Genomic DNA, 24,561 nt, shown 5'->3' on the forward strand with positions numbered 1-24,561 from the left:
AAGATATTTATGTACAAAGTCTGAAATCTCTCAGTGCATGCGAAGCTGAATACACATTTACAGATTCATGCACACTTCGACGATCGGGACGACGCCTTCACAGATCAGCGTTCGCCCCGCGAGCGTCCGCCGACTCAGTCTCAGCGAGCAGCAGGTGGCCAGCTGCTCTCCCAGCTGCTGGAATGTTCTGAACAGGAAGCGACCGGCTCCGCCTGCTGCCGTCAGAAGCTCTTGGTGCTGTTGGCGTTGGGCCGGCTGCGCGGCTGGGCCGCCGTGCTGTTGTTGGCCCGGCCGCCGCTCTCCTTCTCCCCCGCCGGGGCGGCGCTCTCGTACACGAAGATCTTGCCGTGCTCCTCTTTCATGAAGAGGTCCACCAGGAGGATCTTCTCCTTGTGGATCTGCAGGCTGATGTCTTTGGGGATGTCCGGGATGAGCCAGTCCACCACGTCGTTCATCAGCAGCACAACGTTCTGGAGGAGAAACGAGGAGGGAGGCTCCGTGAAGTCCCTCCACTCACCTCATCAACTTCCTGAAGCTGTCTCACCCCTCAAAAAGCTATCAGTCTGACTGTTTCATTCAGCTTTAGAAAGTTAAAGAACAGCAAATAAGACAATAAGTTCTCCAGAAAGCAGTCTAAACCCGAGGTCCGGGGTGTTCCGAGCCAGCTGAAGCCGTTAGCTTTTCCAATCAGTGTGATTATTGGTGCTGTCAGAGGCTGAGACGTGTTCAGTCATGATCGGACCTTCAGCTTAGGCTGGTGTAACAGAGATTTCATGGAGTTACTTCCTCTCACCTGGAAAACAATGACGAAGGCCAGTCGAACAGCCAACACCGTCCAGAACTCCTTGGAGATCTCATACGGAGTGGCAGACCAAGGAGGCTCTCGGTAGTCTTTATATCTGTGGAGAAAACACACAGTGGAAATAAGAGATTATCATCTGAGGTCTCTTTAGTCTTTTGTTCCGGATATTCTCATGCTGGCCAGTCAAGTAGCTCTTTACCACTTGGAACTGAACAGCAGTGAAGTTTCAGCATTAAATGTGGGTTAAAAGTTGAGTCCACTGCCACAAAGCAGATGTAGCTACTTCAATCAGAGGTTTTGAAAAAGCAAGCATCAAGTGAGACTATTTTCAAATGTATTTGGAAGAAATCTATTTAATACTTCTCATCGTGAGGTGAGGGAAATAATCAGCATTTGTCTGTATTTTTACGGTAGCTTGCTATCTCTTCACTGCTGTGTGACCCTGTGAGAAGGGTCTGTTGGTGATACCGGAACCAAACAGAGTGTGTAGCACTAACTTTCAATCGTGGACTCTTACATTTCTGCAACAAACAAAAGAGTCTGAAGCTGAGCACAGTGGAATGAGGCGTATTCCCACCTGCATATCTCCACGGGGAAGCCAGCTGCATTGGACTCATGGTTTCTTTGCCCTCCTGGAAGTGGCTGACATTAAAATAGGACAGCGTATGGTTGACAAATCCATGCATGGAGCCATCGGGGCTGTACATATACTGGTAGACCATCCGAGGAATGAAGTCAGAAGTGAAGGAGATGACAAATGCCTGGGAAGAGTGGCAGGGGTGCAGGTTCACACATTGCAGGACACGTAATGAGAGGGGGGTGCTGGAATGTCAGGGATCCACAGGGCTGCCACAAGACTTGTCAGGATGGTTAAGTCACTGAAAGGCACCCTAATAAATACAGATGACGACTGGTGGACAACAAACAAACCTGTTCACATCAAAACAGCAACAATTAGCACCCGTGCGTTGTGCACCATACTGATGATATGGACTGTTTAAAGAAGTTTATAATATGATTCAACACTGATCTGATGAATGCTGATTTCTTTAGTGGGACTGAAACTTGTTGGATGAATGAGACCTCCAGCAGATTTTTAAACATCCAGTCTGCCTTGAGACAACATTTCAGGCAGCTTCTGATCAGATCCGGAGGTAATCTTGTAGAAAGTGTAAACCGCATTGATATCTGTGTTTATGGCACACTGTATGTAGAGTGAAAGCTCTGGCAGCCTTTTCACTTCATGTCTACTTACATTAATGATCACGGCCACTTTCGCCACTCCTCTCAGGATGTTGTACATATACCTGCAGGCATCAGAGCATGAATCAGCTTTGGGTTCTGCTGTGCTTCTATTTATAACTCAAATACTGTCAAGTGTTTGGACCAGCGGACCTACTGAAAGCTGGTGTTCAGACTCATGGAGAAACTGATCTACTAATGAAACACTGAGGAATGACATTTTGCTTCATCAATACAAAATAACCAACACCTATGAAAACACATGCATTCCTCATTATTGCATCTGTTTTTCCCAAGATTAAAATAAGGAGTAAATCAGCTCAGTGTTCAGAGGTGATGCTGCTTTTATTGTGGTGAGAGACATTTCCTCAGCTGGCCCACCATTACGTCCATTTACAGACTTTATTATAACATATTCTCTGTTCTGCACCTCAGATTTCGACTTTCTGATAGAACATCTTAAATGTGTTTGATTTATTCCAAACTCGGATTGATTTCCACATTTCTTCCACATTACATGGGATCAACATGGAAATTGTAAGTCCTAAGAGAGCACAGAACATATAGCAAGACAGTCCAAAGAATAAAAATCGCGGTGGGCCAGATGATTAAATGCCCTTCTAAACTTTTCTGGAGTAAACTGGGCTGGTGCTCTCTCATGAGTCAGGAACATCCATGGATTTTCCCGAGAGCTGTGAAACTGAATGAAACGAGGACGAGTATGATGAAGATGACCCACCGATGTCTTGGCTCTCGCTGCCACTGGTCTCCGCAACTCAGTCACAAACTTCTTGGCATCAAGTCGTATCTCAATGATGTTGTTGAGCAGAGCGAAGAGTGGAGCCAGCGGGAAGGAGGCCACGAACAGAGTCACAAAGCCAAACTGGATGACTGGACAGGAGGAAGAGAAGACCAGCTCAGTCCACATCCAACCTCCTCACGGCAGGACAGGACACGGACAACAGTACGGAACGACGCCACCGTGTGCGACTGACTCATCTCCATGTACTCAGGAGTTAATCCACCGAAGGGCTCCAGGAAGTGATCGATTTCATATCTCTGCAACTTCTTCTGCCTCTCCTCCTCTGAAAGGCTCCAGGTTTTGAGCGAATGTACCGAATTAGTTTTTTCAGCTTGCTGAGGAACACACACACACACACACACACACACACACACACACCACACACACACACACACCACACACACACACACACAGTAATGTTAATGAGCTTATGAACCATGATGGCCATAAAATGTCTGTCCGTCTTTTTCACCTCGGTGTTTTCCTCCAGTTGATTAGTGGAGCATTTCAAGACTTTATTGGATATTTTACACAGAGTTCCGCCATTTGAGAATTTGTTAGTTTTGTTTTATTTGGTAACATGCGGCGCAATTTGAAGTGTCGGAGGATTGAAGGCTCAAAAGTCTCATGACAAGTAATCATCAATAAATGCCACGTTCCTGAATGTTTTTCACATTCTATTGTTTTTTTTTAATAGCTGATAAATTCATGAAAAAAAAAAAAAAAACATTTCTCCTGTTACTTAGAGGCTGTTAACAAAAAAAATCTGCTTATATCCAGAGGTGATGGATTGATCTGATACAATATTGGTCTTGGTCAATTGTGGCCTTAACTAATGGATCAGACATCTCAGTGACTGATCCAAATCCATCCTGCAGTTTGCATTAGACCAGGAAGACACCAATATATTGCCCGAAAACAGCAATTCAGACATCCTCAGAGGAGAACCATTAAAGGTAGAGATGCTTCTGTTGTTTTCTGGGCTATTTAAGTAATTGGAAACTTAAAATGGCCAATGATTTGCCTGAACTACATGCACCAGCGATAAGAGGTTTCCTGAAAGGATAAAGCAGCAAATACACCAAAGCCTCCTTTTGACTGTGTGAATGATTCACTAGCTTACTTGGCATTAGCATCCTTTGAGTTGTGAACGTGGATGGCCGTCCGGCTGAGTCGGTACTCCACGGCACTCCGATTCAAACAGGTTGTTCTGAATCAGCTGCTTGCCAGCATGTGATGCTCAGCTGGATGCAGAGTTTCCATCAGACAGCCGCCGTGAGCGCACTGAAACACACACCACCACAACCTTAGCACTAGCTAGCATTAGCCTGGTGTCTGTCAAGTCTGTGTAAATTCTGTGTCACTTCTCTGTCGGTCCTTTCCAGTTTGATGGTACTCGCCTCATCTTGTCTGTCCCGTTCGTTTGTCCTCATATTAATGTGCTTCACCTGTCTTTTCCCTCATCCCCCAGCGTTTAAACCCGCCCCTCATTGTGCCAGGCTCCAGACATCCCACCACTTCCTCCAGTTCTCTTCCTGTTCCCACCTCTGCTCATGTTTACTGCTCTCTCTGGATTCACCTGCCTTGGGATACGTCTGGCCCCTGAGTTATGTGAATAAACTTCTGAAATTGAACTCTCAATCCTGTTTCTTTTTTGGGACAGTTATCCCATGACTCTGAGGAAGCCACAATACTCTGTGTCCTAGAGGTGAAACCAGCAGTGGCATACCACTTCTAAAAGATGCATTTCACGACAAACTCTGGTCAAATATTCTTGAGTTACGTTTTTAATAGAGAATGATTGAATATTTTGTCCATTACGACAGAAGGTGAGATCAGCTTATTTCTGTGTTTCTTTGTGCTTTGGCATATTTCTGATGAAGAGTTATGATGCATGTAAATCCAAAAACTGTCGGTCCTGTTCCTTGGAAGTGCGATATTCAGCTCTTAGTGCAGGGGTCATTTTCCCAGCTCTCAAAGCTGTTTTTTCTGCTCTTTTCTTGCAGATTATAGAAAAGGAGGCACATACATTGTTAGTTTATTATAAAATTAATAAATAAATAAATTATAAAATAAATATAAAAAAAATCTATCTATCTATGAAGGAAAATATAGTTGCTAATCCGAGAGCTCCTGATTCCACAGCCAGTCAGAGGAGAGGAGCTTATGTCTCACAGCCAATCAGAGGGGTTTTTGTGGGAAGAAGAGTTCCCACTGATAGAATGAATGTTTCCTGAATCATCTACATCTGTCTCTGCTGCTGTTGCTTTAATATTATATGAGCTGAATCGAACTCTTCTTCCTACACTCACAACGTTAAACAGTGGATGCACAAATGAACTTTGCCTTTGCTTTGGGAGTGTGATCATCAGCGTTGGGGTCCGTTACTCAAGAAAGTAAAGAGTTACCGTTACTCGTTACTTTTGAAAAAAGTAGTGCCTTACACTACTTGATTACTCCATGGAAATAGTAAAGAAGTTACACTACTCGTTACTGCATAGTGCTCCGCGGAGCTGGTCACCAGTATATCCTTTCGCGGAGCGCGGCCATGTGCAGGTCTGTGTATCAACACGTTATTTTAACTTATGAAAAGACAACACGTCTTTAAAACTGTTTTATACATTCGGATTGACTTCACGTGCTGATACGCCATCCCCTGGACCACTGGAAGGAGGATTTTGTCCAATTTCGTAGTCCGGCTCTGATTGACTTCCAGCTAAGCTTCGAGTTAAGCTACTGCGATGCTAACAGCTGGAACCAGCCGGACCAGAGACACAAGTATGAGCTTGTCTAACTTTGTCAATGATAGGGAAAGGGTGTGGGTCCCTATCTTCAGAGTGTTCCTTAAAAGCGGCATTTACCGTCGGAGGGAGTGCAGTGTGTCAGTGGGGCACAATTGATATAAGGCAACCAATTTCACTGTGACGGTTCCATCAGCCCTGACCCGGAAGAGAGAGCCAGTAGCTGCTCGTGTGGTCACTGTTCATCTACTGGTGGTAAGAAAAAAACTCAGCTTAAATAATATTTTGGTTGCTCTATTGCTGCAGTCATTGTAAAAGTAACGATCGTAGCGTTTCATTTGTAACGCTAGTTTAACTACCAATCTAGAAGGAGTAGTGCCGTTACGCCACTCGTTCCCATCAAAAGTAATTTAACTACTTGTAACGTTCGTTACTTGTCGTTACATACCCAACTCTGGTGATCATAAGTCATTTCTTTGTGAGAACAGTGAGAACTTACTTCCTCCATTCTGTAAGACTCGAACACATACAGGTAGCTTCCCGGCCTGCCAACCAGTCTGGAGAGAGAAACACATTCTGGATCCAACAACGCGTCAGTCACATGACTTAAACTGGATGTGAAAGAACAAACCTCCCCCTGAAGAAGGCGATGTAGATGATGGGGGTGAAGGCATTGACGAACTTCAGGATGAAGGTCTTAAAGATGAGACGCTCCTCAAAACTCTTGTCAGTCTTCGGAGCCTCTAAAAGTGAACACAAGTCTCTCTGAGACGGTTTCAGTCTTATTGAAAACCTGCTCTTCTCTATGGAAAGTTCCCATCCTTTCATTCATTTACCAGGAGCACTGGACAGCAGACTGTTGAGACAGTCTTCAGGCTGACTGAGGTTGTTGAGAATGATTTAAAGAAGTTAAGGAGGCAGTAGCAGCAGCTCCGGCCTTCGGTCCGTCAAGCAGACGAATCAGACATGAACTTATTAAGCAGTCTAAAAAAGAAAAGCATCTCAAAGTTGAAACTATATTCAGCTGGATTCTCCTGTCATGGAAAACTGTTGTGGTGGGAAGAAAAACGCTTCAGGGTGTGTTTGTGGGAATTTTTCCTCCACCGGACTGAAAAGCCCATTTAGTGGAAGAAACTAGAGGAAAATGCCTTTTAAGACTATTTATTAAGTTTATTGGAACTGGAAGTGGTTCTCCTGATCGGTGGAGCCTCGCTTTCATCGAGCCGGAGTGGTGATGACAGACTGAGGCTTTTATTATCTTAAGGTTTATTACCAATGAAAGAGTGTTGAGAGATCCATTGATCTGTATTCTAATATTAATATATAACTGCCTGAGACTGAGCAACACTTGACAGCCTAATTAGTAAATATTTGTTGGTATTGGTTGTTTTCCAATGAATGCCAGAAGAAAACAAAAGACCCTTTAAAAGCTCAGTTTTATTTCTATCAATTTGACGTCATTGGGAGGATCTAGATCTATTGTGTTTCGCTCGGTTTCTGGTGCGATGATGATGATGATATGACACCTCATCAGCTTTACAGCCTATTAATTCAGTTCATCAACCATCTCAACAACAGACCATAAACCCTGGATTCCAGAGCTCTGGAAAATACTGATGATTTAATGCCAGTGCTGATAACGGAGGGGATTCTCTACACAACTTAAACAGCTTATTGTACAAACACAGTTTAGAAGGACCTGGAAGCACATTTTGATCACACAGAGCTGTTGGCTGCTACAGCACTGCCCCCTTGTGGCAGAAGCTATCACTGCCCCTCTCTCACCTGTTCACTTGTCTTGGGGAGAAAGTTTTGGCGCCCTTAACACCTCAGAACGGACGATAGAGGATTGGGTAAAGTCTCTTTTCCACATGTGGATTTCTTGGTTGGCTGGCCTCGAGCAGCTCTGCAGAGCTTTTTCTTCCATTTGATTTATATTTTTTGTACACTAATTTTCTCAAAATAAGATTTGTTAGTTTTCTTTTCTTTTAAAAAAATCAGACAAACTGAACGGAGCAGCTCTCCATCGCCCCTCTAACGGCCGGCTGTTCTGCAATCGTCCTGAACTCCTGTACTTCTACTGTCTTCCCACAGCTTGACCTGGTGACTCATGATCTCCCAGATTGTTTCTCATTTTCAAATCCAATGCAAACATATGTTTTAAACCTTCTGAAATGATGTGATGTCCACTGGGCCAGCCAGTCACAGATCTGTGCTCTCCTTCAGACACGTTTGATGGTCTTTTCATGCAGAAAGAGAGACCACTGACCGAGCACAGTGAGCCATCGCGCCACCAGCGCCGTACACCTCGTCCAGTATGAGGATGACCACCAGGTTGATGATGGCCGCCGTGGTTTTGACCGTCAGCTGCACGTGGTTCCTGGTGATCGGCTGGAACTCATGTGAAGAGCAGCTTTGGTGGAGATCCGGGTAGAGAATTACTCCAAACACGATGGCGAACGTAACACCGATCTGGAGATTACGAGGGGAAGACGTGGATGCTGAGCAGGCAGAAGGATTTCAGGGGATTTCCATAAATCAGATCTGATCCCACATCAGTCTGGATCAGGAAAACAACAGCTCAAGACCTTTAAATAATCTCAACTCCAAATGTTTCCCTGTGTCTGGATGCAAAGAAGAACAAGGTTAAAAGCCTGATGAGGTAACAATAATATATATAAGATATAAGAATATAAGATAAATAATGAGTGCAATTATTTTAACTCATTTTGAATATAGTCTGATAAATTTCTGAGAGCTAAATTAATCAAAGCTAATAGAAAGTGTGTTCTCCTGGGAGTAGTTTTCAAGCTAGCTAGAATAGAAGAATTGAAGAATAGAATACGATGTTTGCAGTTCAGAGATCTTCTTCTTCTTCTTCTTCTTTGGAGCGGGTGGCGACCAACAGCTTTGGTGCACAGCGCCACCTACTGTGTCTCTGGTGATGTACTTCAGCTTACTTCCTGTTCACTGTATTCACTTCAGAGATCTGAAAAACCAACAGCATGTATTTTGCGACACCGGGCTGTGGAGGAGGAGTGGCGTGACGGACCAGGAGGAAATATTGATGAAACTAATGGGTTTTTGGACGATTAAAGCCGTTTTGGGAGCCGGCGCCACACATGCCCCATTGGCTAACAGTATACGGAGGTCTGCAGCTCGACTATAGATCTAAATTTCTCCCGGACCACTTTTCGAATCAGAAAAGCCTTCTGGGTGAGGATATTGTTCTACTTCGTTCCATAAACAACGTGAAAACTGTTAAAACCAAACTTATCCTTTAAAGTTGGCTTTGGTTTCTGCAGCCTGGCTGCTGCATGTTTTCAACCCCCTCAACTTAAATAACTCCCTGTGTGCTCAGTGCTGCCCCCTGCAGTGAAGCTGGGACTCTCACTTCCTGCCTTTTCACTTCAACCTCCTATTGAATATCATATGGGCACACAGGGAAAGCCGAATCTGCACTGTGAGGGAAGTGTGGATATTTAATATAAGTGTCTACAAACATGAAATTGATGAAGTGAGGAAACAAAAATACAAAGCAAAATGTTGAACGTTACACGAGATGGTGCTGCTTGAATGACATTAAGAGTGAGTTAATGTGATGAAGTTACAGGGTTCTCACCATCAGCAGCATCATGACCAGATTAGTCATGTATGCAGGGAGGCGGTCTCGACAGGTGAGCTTTTCCACCTGCAGGAAATGAGTCCGCATGAGGACATGAAGAGGACAGCGTCAAACAAATGGGAAGAGCTGGAAAGTCCAGCTGAATTCAACAGTTTCTTTCAGAAGAAACTTGACGGTGCAGGAAAAAACTGAAATCTCTTCAAAGAAATCAGAACAAGCTTTCAAATGCTCCTCTATTGATCTGAGCACATTTAGTCAGGATATTCAGAAGTAAAATCACATGTTCGTCTATTCATTTCTACTGCTCATCATGTGGTTTTTCTTTGAACTGAAGCAGAAGATCAGATACACAAACATTAATCTACAAACTCTAAGGATATTTTACTGTGTTGTGAGGGATGGATGGATGGATGGATGGATGGATGGATGGATGATGGATTATCGGTTGGATGGTTGGACAGAAGGATTGGTGGGTGGATGGTAGGCAATGGATAGATGGTTGATGGATGGACAGATGGATGGATGAATGATGGATGGTTGGTTGGATGGATGGATGGATGGATGGATGGATGGATGATGGATGGTTGGTTGGATAGACAGATGTTGGATGTATAGATAGATGAGTGGATGAGTGGGTGGATGGTTGGTTGTATGTATGATGGACAGATGGATGATGGATGATGGATTGTCGGTTGGATGGTTGGACAGAAGGATGGGTGGGGGATGGTAGACAATGGATAGATGGTTAATGGATGGATAGATGGATGATGGATGGTTGGTTGTATGGATGATGGAAGGGCAGATGGATGGATGGACAAATGGACAGATGGATGGATGGATGACAGATGGATGATGGATGGATGATGGATGGATGGTTGGACGGATGGACGATGGATGGACGTACCTTGTGCTGTGCCCTCCGGTCTTTCCTCATGGACTTCTGCATGACTCTGAACTCATACTCTGCTCTGGGATGGTCCTGTGAGGGCGACACCGACACAAACACCATGACCGAGAACCATCAGGCGTCTCCGTCACTGAGCAATGAGAAGCAGAGGCTGGAAAATACCCAGAAGCTCCAGACTGCTGGCGGAAGACACGGACAGTACGAACGTCTCGAGTACAGAGAAAAAGTCTGAGACCTTTCAGTTCAGCAAGACAGAAGCAGCTGAGAACGAGGTTAAAATACAGGAAATTGTGCAGAAACAAACCCAGTGTGTGATTTTTTTAAGATGGGAGACTTGAAACAGAATCAGAAAGCCTGGAAAGTTTAAAGAAAGAGAACATTCTGAGAATTTTTCCAAACCTTGAGAGCCTCCTGTGAAAAAAGACCAAAACAGAAGAAGGTCAATCAAGTGACAGTAACTGATCGTCTTTCAATGATGTCGCTGCATTTAGAGAGTAAACTGGATATACATTCAACCAATAATTATAGGGAAAACACAATTATTATACAGGCAACAAAACTGGAATGTTTGAATGCAGATCTCTGTGACACATCAGGTCAAGACATTTTTATTGTCAGCAAACTATTAATAGAAAAGCTTCATTCACACTGCATAATCACACTGTTGACGCTTTTCTGCTGTTGTTACGAAGACACTGCTTTCCACAGTCAATAAATTGCAATTTTTTACTTTGTTAAAAGATCAAATTGGTTTTCTTGTGGCTTTTTTTTCACTTTGCAAAGTCATAACTGGGAAACAGGTAGGACATTCTGACGGGCTGCTTTTCACCCGCTGCTCTCATGTTTGGTAACACACTTTCTACAGCAATTCAAAAGAGGCTTGAAATCGTTAATTGTTTTGTGAAATCATGACATTAGAGCAAAAATGCAGAGTATCAGAGGTCAGAGAGCCACTTTATCGGCGTGTGGCTTACACTATGTGGATGAGGTGGTCATAATGTTCTGGCCTGTGAGTGTCTGTGTGCTGTGTGCTGGTGTTGTGAGTCCACTGACCTCCTCGTCCTCAAAGCCGGTCAGGTCCCACTCGTAGTTCAGCCTCATCTGCCTCCTCTTCCAGTGCTCCATGAACATGGCGGCTGGAAGCCCGACAGGAAGGAAACACATGAGAGCCGGCGGGAAACAATCCGCCTCCAGCAGGGAGGCACCGCGACCAGCCGCCACGTCACCGCAGCTCCCAGTTCACCACCGCACACACCCAGACTCTGAAACTGAACGACTCAGCGGCTCTCTCTGAATGACACAACGGCTCGCTGAAAACACTCAGTGAAGGAATCAGTCTGAACCTGTTCACCCCTTCATCGGACACAAAAGTACCCGTTCATCCGGCCGATAGTAACTTGTGAAGCCCTTCAAGATCTCCGTAGAGAAGAACTTCAGCCTGGTTACAGTCTGGAGGTTGAGATGAGCTCCTGTAAATACCACAGGCTGGGCTGACTGAAACTCCTTTTGATGGCAGCTTTACTGTTGGATTGTTTAATACAGTTAATTGTAAATAGTTTCAATTTAATGTTGTTGTGGCACTATCTTGAGAGTTCAAAACTTGAAATAACACACATAAAATATGAAATTTAAATTTAAAAGAATGCATCTTCTCTGCTTCATTTGAGGATCTGGCTCTGATCGCGCTCTCTCTTGCTGTATCTCTGACAGAAGAAGAGGGGCTGCTGCTTGTTACGCCCTCTCTCATTTTTCAGGTGATTAATAAACCATGAGAGACAACATGTGCAACGAGGAGTATTCAAATGATGTTTTACATTACGAACGACAGTGAGGACAGTCCTCTGGAAAGAGTATTTTTCCATGTTCATTTTCTTGGGATCGTCATGGAACGACTGAATGGAGCACAAAGTCCTCACAAGTACAGTATTAATGTGATAGCATGGATTCAAACCTGTTCATGAAGACAGAATTCAGAAACATAAATCTGAAATTGGCCAAAAACAAAACTGTAACATGTGAGATGACCTGTCAAAGAATGAAGTCCACAAATAGAAGTCATGGTGGGCCAGCTGAGAAAAGTCACAATAAAACCAACTTCAGGGCTGAAGGCTGAGCAGGTTTGCAACATGTGAAACACATTAAAAAAGGACTAAAGCATCCTCAGATGTGCTCAATGTCTTTTTAAATCTATCAATTAGCATGAATAGAAACCATCCCGACCTCTGAGGTCCTCAGGAAGAGGTTCACTTACTTCCATATTCACACAACAATGTCAGACACAACCTGCCTTGTTCGTAGATATCCTTCATTTCATTGTAATTACGTGATGTATATCAGCTTCCTCCCATTTTTCTCCACACAAAGCTTCAGTGAATCAGGCCCCATGTATCTGTCAAGAAGTCTAAAGAATCGCCTGCAGTTCAGCGAGTGGCAGAACGTCTTCCCAGTGTCACACACTGAAAGGCTGAAGGAACCACTGAGCGCTGTGGAGTTCACTCACCCCACAGAGCCATGAATATGGAGAAGAACACCGTGGCCGGGTTGTCGAACAGGTGGCTGGCCCGAGCCGTCCCACAGGCCGTGCTGAGCCTCCAGTAGCTGCACCCCGGTCACACAGAGGACACATGGTGATGTTGTTCCTGGGGTGGCAGATCTCCATGCTGGGAATCACACACACACACACACACACACACACACCACCACACACACGGTCAGCACTGTGTGGCAGTCAGTAAGTTCAGCTGAAGATGGAGGAAATGAAGTATGAACTGATGGCAAAAGGACAAACCAGGACAGAGGTGCAGGCAGCTCGTAGGGAGGGAAGCTAACGGCTATCTGAGGCTGTCATTAAGTCACAGCTAATGAGGAAACAGACCAAGAGTGGCTCTGATCTGAGTTCCATGAGAGAGAGATGCACTTTTCTTCCAGCAAACAGGAGTTTAGTGAAACAGATGCTAGTGCTAATGCTAACAGTGAGCAGGATTTCGAGGGACAGCAGCTTCAGATATAAGTATTTTAGACTGCCTGTCTCTCTGTGGGTTATTCAGCAGGAACTAGATCAACTGGTACAGAAGGAAGATGACTGACAGTCACTTACAAAGCAGCCAAACGCAGTGGGCTCTGATGACTTCAATTAACTTGTCTAAAACTCTGGGCCTGACGCTCACTGAGTGCTTTATTGTGGTCTTATAGAGCGTGAAATGAGAAACAGAGATTGTGAAACAGAGGTAGAGGTTTGATGGATGAGGTGAGAACCCAGGGCCTGCTGTTCTTCGTCTGCCTGCTTCCCGTCAGCAGCAGGATATTATGACATGCTGCCGGGACACATTTTCATCCCGTACAAACGCACAGGGCAGGAGCGCTGATGTCTCTGGCACGAGGCCACGAGCGAAGACAAACCAGATCCCCTGTGTGACTGTCCCACAGCGTCCCAGGATCCAGCGCCGACAGCAGGAGAGCTGCTTCTCTCACACACTCTGACGGAAACGCCGAATCCACAACATCCAACGGCCTTCATATCCACACTTTACCACTGAAAATGACTTGTCTTTTCTCTTTGAACTCAACGGTGAGATCCTGAAATCCTTAAAAAATTCCTACCAAAAAGAAATACTTTTTAATTCGTTTGAAAAAATATGTTTTTATTACGTTTAAACCTTAAACAAAATCCTCTATTTGCACATACTATCATACTATCATGGACATTACAAGTGAGGAGGTCGTTCGGTCAGTCATTCATTCAGATGTTCATTTGGATGGTCAGTCGTTCGTTTGTTCGGCTCGGTCATTCAGTCAGATGTTCATTCGGTCGGTCAGTCATTTATTTGTTCGGCCGGTCGGCCATTCGGTTGTTCGTTCGTTCGGCCAGTCAGTCGCTCCTTTGTTCAGTCAGTCGGTCATTTGTTCGGTCATTCGGTCGGTCGTTGGTAGGCACGCAGGCTGGTAGGCAGCTAGCTGACGGCAGAATCGGACATCCTGTTAGGCTTCAGAACCACTTCCATGCTGGGAAGATATTTAGAAATCTGGTTGGTCTCGTTAAACAGTCACAACTGTTGTTACACTCATGGCTCATTTTAAGTTTAATTTGTCTCCATTAAACCTACAATCCATTCAGTGATGATAATGAGGGGTTCAACAGACTAATTAATAGGTTTTATTTCCCATTCAGCTGTTCTTTTACATAATTTTATGTTGAGTGTGGTTGTGTACTGTGTGTACCTCGGTATGTTGTCGTCGACCGTTGCACAGCCATACAGGAAGACAATGACGCCCACCAGAGAGGCTGGAATCAACATCTGGGTACAGACCCAACCAGGCAAAGTACAGACCGATCTTCTCTCCAAAATACTTCCTGAGCAAGAGAACAAAACCACAAATGTCTCTGATGAAACACTTCGCTGAGGGAGAGGTGAAGCAACCAGAAGAACTCTGATCTTCATTAAAACAAATCATGTTAATAAACTGTATGTTGTGCGACATGAATGTGAAAAGGCAGTGAGCTATAGGGTGAACATGTCCTTACCGCACCAGTCCAATAGGCTGGTATTGTAGAAGACGCTGTAGTTTGCCCATCCTCATAGAGAAGCTACACAACACAAACACAAATCGTGACTTCACAGACTGACCGTGTTTCAATGTGTTTAAGTTTCTAAGGAAAATCATTTCATTTTGTTTTCTGTATCAGACACACCAGAAAACCCACAGTGAGATGACGTGAACTGACTGCTTGGGAAACTGACTTTTCCATTTATTTACCTGAAGAGTCTGACTTTCAGCCGTTCCTTCTACCAGAATAAATAAGCGTCTGAGAGTCACTTGGTGTCACCGACAAGCAAAAAGTGCATATTTTTAGAACTCACATTATTGTCAAAGGAAGAAACAGTGACTTAAAAAACCTGGAGAATCGTACTGAGGAACCAGAAGAGAGATGAACGCTCTGATTTCACCTAGCCGCTGTTTGAGGATCCAGAGTGGTTTTCCCAGCTGTAAAACCTAAAATTAACCCAGCTGTTTGTCAGGAGCGAGGGTTTCTGTAACACACAGGGTTTCACTTCAAATAAAATCTCAGTTTGAGTAAAAGGGAACGTGTTGGTATGCTAGCACTGGCCAGCACTTTAGGAAGGTCTTGTCTGTGGCCGGTTGGTTTTCCATTCAGAGATTAATCTGTTCCTGACAGAGGTGCTGCAGACATTCCTGAGAGGCTGACACTTTAACATCACAGTTTCTGAACATCCCAATCCACCATGTGGTAACTGTGCTCTGTCACAGTGAGAGAACTCCAGGTACCCAGCAGAATCTCCCACAGAGTGGTATAAGATGGACAGATGGACAGATGGACACCACAGAGTCTGTGAAGCCCGTCTACAAAGACATCCAGAGAGCGAAAGAGTGGAGGACGGACAGAGCAGACTCTGTCGGCAGGGAGGAGGAGGTCTGCTGGCAGAAGTGAAAGTATCTCCGTGACAGCCCGGGCAAAATAAACTAATACTTAATGATAATACTGACAATGTATGAGCTTGGTTTTCTATAAATAATCTGCAGTAACAGAGCAGATAAACAGCCTGGAGCGCTGGAAACGCTCCCAGAGGATGCGTGGAACGTGCACGGCCTGAGCCCAAAATGCGCATGAGGGGAAGCTCGTGTGCATCGGTGGTGCTGGATCCTGCTTTCCCCGTCTGCTTTAGAGCAAGGTCCAGGGTTGACAGTCAGAGATCTGAGGCTGTAACAGTCAGAGGGGTTACTGTTATTCCACATGTCTGACTGAAACATCGCATTCTTCAGCCTGGCCTTCAGTGGACGAAGAGCCCAACACCAGCATCAAACGACTCAGCAAGCCTTCTTCTTGTCTGCTGACTCCCTCTATGAACAGTTGATTACTTCTAAGCTGAACACTTCTTAATAAAAGAAGTTTACATGATGGTTTTAAAGAAGTATGTTTTATTTAAAGCAGACTGAGTCTGGACGCAGAAATGACACAAAGGACAGAGAATTCCAGTGAAACAGAATTCTGCTGCTCTGTGTCGTCACGTTGGACTGAAAGTGAAAAGTGAGGCTGTGGTAAAACTAAACATTTCAGGACTGCTGTGTCTTCCTTACCTTCCGGTCGTTGGGCTCCGCCCCCTCCTCATTGATGTCTCCCTGTCAAGCACAGAGAATGGTGTTACTGAGGAGGACTTCCACAGCAGGCCGGAAACAGCCACGCTCTCCAACTCTAAGCCATTTCCTACACCTCAGGCCTCAGATTGAGAGACAGACAGAGGAAGACGAGAAGCAGAGAGATCTCCTCTGGAACAGCAGGATGCAGATCAGCTTCTTCAGTTATTATTTGGCTGCAAACTGCACACTATTAACGTTACACTAAATGAACATACGAGGGGGTACCCAAAAGGAACTGGAATTTGGTCAGAAAACAATAATAATAATGAGTTCCGACTTCTGGCCGTCAGATGTGCTGCAGGTAGCCTCGTGCACATCTGTGAGAAATCTGAGCTCCGAGAGTGACACTGACGCCTGTCAGGCGCTATTTATAGCAACAGAGTGCAGTGGCGGTCTGCGATTTTTTCCAAAATGGCGACATTGACTGTGAAGCCAGCAGCGCAAACATTAAATTCGCTTTTTGCTGGGAAAAACAGCAGCAGAAACACTCAGCTTGTTGCAGCAAGCCTACAAGGATGCTGCTCTGGGGAAGACTCAGGTCCATGAGTGGTTCCGGGGTTTGAGAAGGGCCAGATGTCGGCGCGTCAGTCCGCTCAGCCGTGAAAACAATGCTGAGCTGCTTCTTGGCTGTCCAGGGTCTCGTCCACAGCGAGTCTGTCCCTCCAGGTCAGACTGTAAATCAGGACTACTACAGGAAGTCCTCAGACGCTCCGTGAGGATGTGAGGAGGAAGCAGAGCGTCGTGGCGGAGTGGAGCCGGTTGATCCACCACCACAGAGCGCCAGCGGACACGGCGCTGCGCCTCACGCAGTTCTGGAGAAGAATGAATATCCCTCTCCCATCCGCCTGATTCGCCAGATGAAGCCTCCAGTGACTTTTTCTTGTTCCCCAGGTTGAAGAAGCAGCTGAAGGGACAGCGGTTTGCAGTGTGGAGGAGGTGACAGAAAAATCGCAGCCGGCAAAAATGGCACAATTACGCACGGGTCTGACGACGCATTGGTGAAGTGGGAGACACGGCTGGAGCGCTGCAATAGCGGATGGAGATTATTTTGAAGGCGACAGTGATGTTTTTATTTTGAAATGTCAGAATAAAAAGTTAGTCAAATTCCGGATTCTTTTGGGTCCCCCTCGTATAGTCACATTTAATGGTTTCTTCGACCTTCAGAACCACAAAAAACTACTTTTTTATTTACCAGGACACTAATCAAATGAGTCTGTAACACAGAACAAGCTGAGACATCACCAGCATTTCTTCTATCCAGACAGTTCCTTAGTATCATTGATCAGCTCCCAATCAGTCACGAGGAATCATCTCCAATATTCATTCAACAGACTCAAAGCGTCTCTGGTTGGACATCGGTTCAGTCCACCCTGCACTACCTTCAAGCCAGCTGACAGAAACGAGAGTCAGTTCATCAACGAAGCCCTGAAGAGTTTAAAGTGGTTACACTGATTCATAACATGACAACCGTCTCATTACTGCAGAGCCTGATTTAAGGCCGAGAGCTCAGGAGTTCTTTTAGCCACCATTTAAACATCTTTAGGAGCCAAAATCCACATAGTAGCCAAAAATATAAAGTCTGCTGTATGCGTCCAGTATGTGTTAAATGTGTGATTATTTGTCTGTGTGTGTCGACGGATTGTACATAGACTGTGTGTGATGAAGGATTTTATTTGCGGATTTTGGCACTGTATTGACGCCGTCCCAGGAGCCCGACACTGAACATCTGGACCCCTGACCGGCCTGTTTTCTGTGATTTTTGGTAGCCAAAATTGGTTTTATGCTGCAAATGTCAATCTGGCCATGACTTACTAAATGGGGATTATATCTAGCAAAGCTTTACTGAATAACACACCTGTGACTATGCATCAGTTTTTTTTACAGTATTGTATTGTACAGTATTGCACTGAAGAGGAACGATACTAAAAACCCTGCTAGACTTCCTCTGGGGACATTTCTCCTGCAGCTTTGACACAAACCAGAACCTTTGGCAAAATCCCAGAAGAAAGAGAGAAAAACAGCTTTTCCTGTGAAGACTCAGCACACCAGAGGGAGACTCAGACAGCGCTCAGCCATGTGTGGCACAGCGGGGCTCCGGAGCGAGCCGGCAGGAGGAAATGTCACGGCTGTGGAAGCGTTCGGAAACGTTGTCCTGTTGGACGCCGGGGACACGGTGTGCGGACAGCGGAGCACTCACGTCGTGAAGCGGGTACGCCGCTGTGTAAACCCCGCCGCGAGCAGGCTGGTGATACCTGCAGACGGAGCACAGGTCAACAGAGCTCACTCCCATCAGGACTTCCTCTCAGCGCTGCGAGCCGCTGCCGGGAGGCAGCAGAGCGTTCCACTGGACGTCTCCTGGTCTGCGTCAGGACTTACCCATGCTGTACTTGGCCTTGCACTTTGTTCGTTTCAGGATCTCATACACCTGAAGGGACAGGAAAGGCAGAGTTTACACCAGACGGCGGACACTGTTCTGTCCCTCTGAGGGTCTCTGGGTGCTGATAGGACAGGACTGGCATCAGGACCAGGACCGGGACCGCACCCCCGGTCTGGAGGACCAGCCTGCAGAACCCGTTCACTCACTGTCGGTTAAAATCAGGCGATTTTACACACTCACACACACACTCATGTGAACGCTGACGCTGATGGACACACACTTTAGCCCTAGTTAGCTTCAGGAACTTGTAATGTTAGCATGAGGGCTCTACCACATCTGAAAGCTTTGGTTGCTTTTGATTGTGTGTTTTTAAACTCCTTTTCCCTGAACACGTGTTTCTGTACAGGCTCTCGGTGAATCGGGCTGAAAGCGTATCGATATCAGACTTACTATTGAACTCCTGGTTTTACTGTCAAAGAAATAGTCTTTGTCTGAGAGATCAAACCTGTGGAAACACAGAGAGACATCGCAGCAGATGCATTTAGTGTGTTACACTCCTGTTGTAGCTTTAAGCTCATGTTTGAAAAAAAAAAATAAAACTTTCAGCCATTTTGAAAACCTGGCAGCAGACTGCAGGAAGCTGTGACGGCTGGCCCAGACTCCGGCCCAGTCTTCCCTCACGTGTGAAGAAGGTACTTACAGGTGCTGCTTCTCCCTGGAGAAGGTGTGTGACAGGTGTTTGATGTTCTTGGGCTGATTTTCCTCAACGTGAGGGTGAAGAGGCTCCAGGATCTTACTGATCAGAGAGCTGATCTTCTCCACAACCCCGCTCGACTTCTTCACCTCATACACCTTCAAATCCGGGAGAAGACACAGGTGAGGGCAGGACAGGGTGACACACAGTGCCAGTCATGTTTCAGGTTCCATCTTGTTTGATCTGCCAGAGACTCGGGGTCACCCTGGAGAGCCTGGAGAGCCTGGTGATCCAGGATGTCAGGCTCCAGTGTGGCTACAGGAGGACTGACGGTCTGTGAGCCGATTCCACTCTGAGAATCCCTCCTTCATTCTCTCACACTGTTTCTCTTTTCATAACACAGAAAACAAAACCGAGGAAACACCAAATATGTTTTTCTCACCATCGTTCAGTCCCACAAAAACAAAATTCTTTCTTGCTTTTGGATTAAAATGTTTTTCATGAACCTTTTCCTCCTGGAACGCCGGATTCATGAAGAACTGAAGCCTCCTTTGGGATCAATAACCTGACAAACGCTTTTTCAGTAGCTGCTGATCACAGCTGTGCAGCGTTCCAGAGGTCATCCCGAGGTCATCCCGAGGTCATCCAGAGGTCATCCAGAGGTCAGCCACACCTCACAGAACAGCTTCAGCTCTGCCAGATTCCAGCATCTTTCTCATTAACCATGAACTCATTCCACAGCGGACAGGCTGGACTCTGGTCTGGACTCCGGTCTGGACTCTGGTCTGGACTCCGGCTGGACTCTGGTCTGGACTCCGGTCTGGACTCCGGTCTGGACTCCGGTCTGGACTCTGGTCTGGACTCCGGTCTGGACTCTGGTCTGGACTCTGGTCTGGACTCCGGTCTGGACTCTGGTCTGGACTCCGGTCTGGACTCTGGTCTGGACTCCGGTCTGGACTCCGGTCTGGACTCTGGTCTGGACTCCGGTCTGGACTCTGGTCTGGACTCCGGTCTGGACTCCGGTCTGGACTCTGGTCTGGACTCCGGTCTGGACTCTCTGGACTCTGGTCTGGACTCGGTCTGGACTCCGATCTGGAGTCCGGTGGACTCCGGTCTGGACTCTGGTCTGGACTCCGGTCTGGACTCCGGTCTGGACTCTGGTCTCATAATGTGGGAGAACCAGGGCCTGCGGGGGCAGTGTGGGTCTGCTGGAGCGCTGTTGTCCGGCGGGCTGAGCGACTCTCCGTGTTACTCCCCCAGTGTCTGGACATGAGGCTCCTTATGTCAACCATGTGGAGTGTTTCCTGCTGACAGAACCGCCAGAACATTACAGCCCGTCCATCTCCATCTGAAAGGGTTGAAACTCCAGATTTAACCAGCTTACAGAGCAGGAGACAGCCTGACACCGTGAGGGACCAGGACAGTCTGGACATTCCCGGGACATCATAACGCAGGACTTTAGCACAATTAGCACAGTCATCTGAAAGCACTCAATATGTAAATAGTGAGTCAGAGAAATCCCAGAAGCAACTCCCAGAGCTGAGGACAAACAGGAAGAGCGCTCCTGCCGGACCAGACACAGAGGTTGAGAACATCTGGCTGAGTTAGATAAGAGAGAGGAGACGAGTCCACATGTGAGAGGCTGCTGGGACAGGAAGCACAGAGCAGCACAACATCTGCATGTAAGCTGGGTCACATGATCTCCTGAAGGTAAAAACAGGAGTAAACACTGATAGTCGACTCGGTGGGGTCCAGCAACACGGAGTCATCTGCAGTGACGTGCTGAGAACTCGGATGAGAAACATCGAGTTTCTTTCATAAACATCATGTTACTGGACAAACGACGGGCTGGAACTGAAACCAAGGTCATGAGAAATGCCGTCACATGACGGGATCAAGTGCTTCTACAGTCCGTCACAGTGGGTTTGTGGATTCTTACAGATGTTTTTCATTCTCAGAAGTTGCTCTTTCTCCAGCATGTGGGCCGCTGCGGCCTGGAGGGTCCTGCGTGACCCTGGACTGGCAGCCCACTGCTCCCTCTTCCAGTTAGTCAGCTGAGAAACCATGTCCTGGGGGCGGGGCTGGTACGATTTGCTTCCTCTCTTTCACTGTGGTCCAGCAGTGCCGGTGATTCCAGAAGTGACTGAATGTTGCCGTCAATGTAACGGCGTGCAGAGGCCCTGGCAGCGCCGCACGCTCATGCTTCCTGTCGCTGATCTGAGAGCTGCCGACCGGCTCTGACTGCAGGTTGACCTACTGTTTGACCGACAAAACGCATCAGGAGAGACGTTCCACCCTGCTGATATGCTTCTGCATTCGTCCGCAGAGCCTTTTCCTGTTTCAAACACCCAAAACATGGAAACGACAAAAGTAAATATAATCCAGCCAATATGTACGAGGAGGTTTGGAAATGACTGATGAATATTCCACCGTTTGGAGAAACTGGGGAAAGGAAAACAGAGCACAGTACAAGAACTTCCTCGAGAGACGAGGATCGAACAGCAGAAAACCTCAGAAACCCAAAAAGAACACAGAGAGCAAACTCAACAGAGCAAAGGAAGAGCCGATCAGAGAGAAACAAACTCGCCTGGAGGAGTCAACACACAAACCAGAGAACACTTCCTGGTTCTGGAACCAGACCGGCAAGAACAGACGAGCTCACACTGAGAACGCTCACACCAAGAACCACATCCAAGAACTAAACAGGCCCATGGAAAGAAAATGATTCTACAGGCCGATAAAGGAAGGAGAGGAGTCATTATGAACACATGAACAGAAACTAGAAGACAGGAACACAGGAAATACTGAACGACGAGCCCACAGAGCGAGAGGAAAGCACATTAGAACCGCTTCCTGGACACCAGTCAGACAGCAGCAGACTCATATAATACAATTCAGACAATAGAACTTCTGGAGCAGACGCTCCGGTCTGGATCATGCTGATCAACAAGACAAGGAGAGGATCTCTCCTGGTGACAAAGGGTTCTTATGAGGAGATGTTGTGTGTTCTGTGTGAAAAGTTTCATGTGAAGTTAAAACGAGCACGAACAGAAAGCAAGAAGTAACTCTCCGAGTCAGTCGAGGCTGATGAACTGCTGGACGTCAGAGGACGTTTTCCTGGAAATTCCGATATAATAAGAATTTGTTGGTTTACAACAGTCACATTTTGTAAGCTCTGTGTTATCCAGGTTTGTTTGTTGTAAGTTTCAGTCTTCGGTCAGAGTTGACCCTACAGAGCAGTGGAGCACCAGAGCTCGGGTCGGACTCACCTTCTTGGTGGGCATCTTCAGCTTCATGAACTCCGCCTCTCGGCACAGAACGCTCCAGGGAGCGTGAATCTTCAGGAAGCCCACCCCTGGGATCTTGGCCTAGGAGATACACAACATGTTGTCATTTCATACAGTTAACAAACCGAACGATCTAAAAACCGACAGATGTTGTGACACTGTTCCTGGCAGTCTTTAGGCCAGATTGCGCGCCGACCGGCCTTGTGAGGAGGCCTGTGGAGCCAAGCTGAAAGTCTGTTACTACTCTCTCTTCAAATGCAACACTTTGGACTGTGGGAGGAAAGCCCGGGCAGAAAGTCCTCGCCGGGATTCGAACCGCAGCCTTCTCAATATGGCTGGAGCCTGAAAGCAGACATGTCTGCGGCAGCAGCTTCTCATTTCTCCTTGTTTCCAGGCTGAGGAACATCAGGAAGATGGATTTTTAGGCGTGGCAGCCGTGGCCTCAGCTCAGTCATTTCGAGCCACTGCAGCAGAGAAGCATATTTTCTATTTATATTCTGGCATTAGGACATCTCACACATACACAGACTATCAGTTTCCACTTTTACACGACTGACGTACCGATGCATCCAAACTGCAACGCTGCACATAGTCCTCGGCAGACTGGCAGCCTCCTGAATAGCTGGAAACATTCACGTCTCCCGACTTCCTTTAGTTAAATATAAACAAAGCCCAGGCCATGTCCAAACCTGTCTGGGAGGCAGGTTAGACTGAAGAAAAGCCACCTGAGGTGGTCCTGCTGGAGGGACGGCGGGACCGTCCACAGCCTCCCAGCTGGATCCTGCTCTGCTGAAGGGCGCCGGGCCAGGAGCTCTTTAACGATCGATCTGCATAAAGTGACAGCAGGTACAGAGGCTCTCTCACCGAGTGGTGGCTCTCACTCCGTCAGGCTGGTGGAGGCAGATGAGGTGGAGTAGGGACACCCTCACCTTCAGCTCTGTACTAGACTGGCCAACTGGGTCGACATGCACCCACTGAAGAGGTTACAGCTTTCATCTCTCCTCCCTTTGCTGCCCCATCAATTCATGCTGACTGATCAGCAGAGAAGAACAAAGCATGCTTCATAGCGGCTGTGGTCATGAGCTTTCCTGATCAGTCTCAGCTGCTTTAACCCGATCAGGCAGAGCGAGGACGGCCTTGATGGTGGTCCAGACACGACACTGTCTCTGTATCAGATGTCCGGGGAAGATGGCCGACTGGCTCCGTACGTCTCAGTCTCACTTCAGAGTCACACTGGTGTTATCAGTGCTGTACCAGCACGATAGCTTATCTGAGAGATCGGAGGTTTGCATGTTCTCTCCAGGTATGTGTGAGTTACCTCCTGATACTCTGGTTTCTGGTGTGTGTGTGTGTGTGTGTGTGTGTGTGTGTGTGTATTCCAGTATTTCAGGAATGCATCGCTACTCTAGAAGAATCAGGTTTAAAGCGTGAACTCACGTCTTCGTCCTTCTCCAGCTCCAGCCCATGTCTCTGAGTTTGCCCTCGAACTCCTCCCTCCTGAAGGCCTTGTGGTCTTCCTGTCCGTTGAAGGTGTCCGTCGCACAGCCCAGCTCCACGTCGCCCGCCGCCGCCGGGCGCGGCGTCGACGAGTCGTTGGGTCTTGCGTCTGGTTGTGGTGTTTGACGTGCTGGTTACGGCTGTACGGGCCTCGACGGAGGCTGCGGGCCACGGCTTTCTCCGTCAGCTGGTACACCGACTGGCGGCCGGAGCGGCCGGCGCCGGGCTTCTTCACGTGGTAGGTGAGGACGTAGTCGACCCGCCGCTGACCGTCCTGGAAGAAGAGGCCATGCTGGCAGCGAGTGGTTTCCTCCGGGGTTAAAGCCTTCAGCAGCTGCACAGCAGAGGAGACAGCGAGCGGGGACGGTCAGGACACAGGAAGTCCCCATCGATGACGTCTGCATCAACTGAAGCATGTAGCTTTAGCTTTT

At 46.9% G+C, this 24,561-nt stretch overlaps 1 pseudogene; it reads right to left on the bottom strand.

Annotated features, from left to right (window-relative positions):
- Positions 1-24,087, bottom strand: LOC115391788 (anoctamin-1-like; annotated as a pseudogene).
- Between the last annotated feature and the right edge of the window lie 474 nt (positions 24,088-24,561).

Source organism: Salarias fasciatus, chromosome 7 (genome assembly GCF_902148845.1).
Source record: "Salarias fasciatus chromosome 7, fSalaFa1.1, whole genome shotgun sequence".
Classification (NCBI taxonomy): domain Eukaryota; kingdom Metazoa; phylum Chordata; class Actinopteri; order Blenniiformes; family Blenniidae; genus Salarias; species Salarias fasciatus.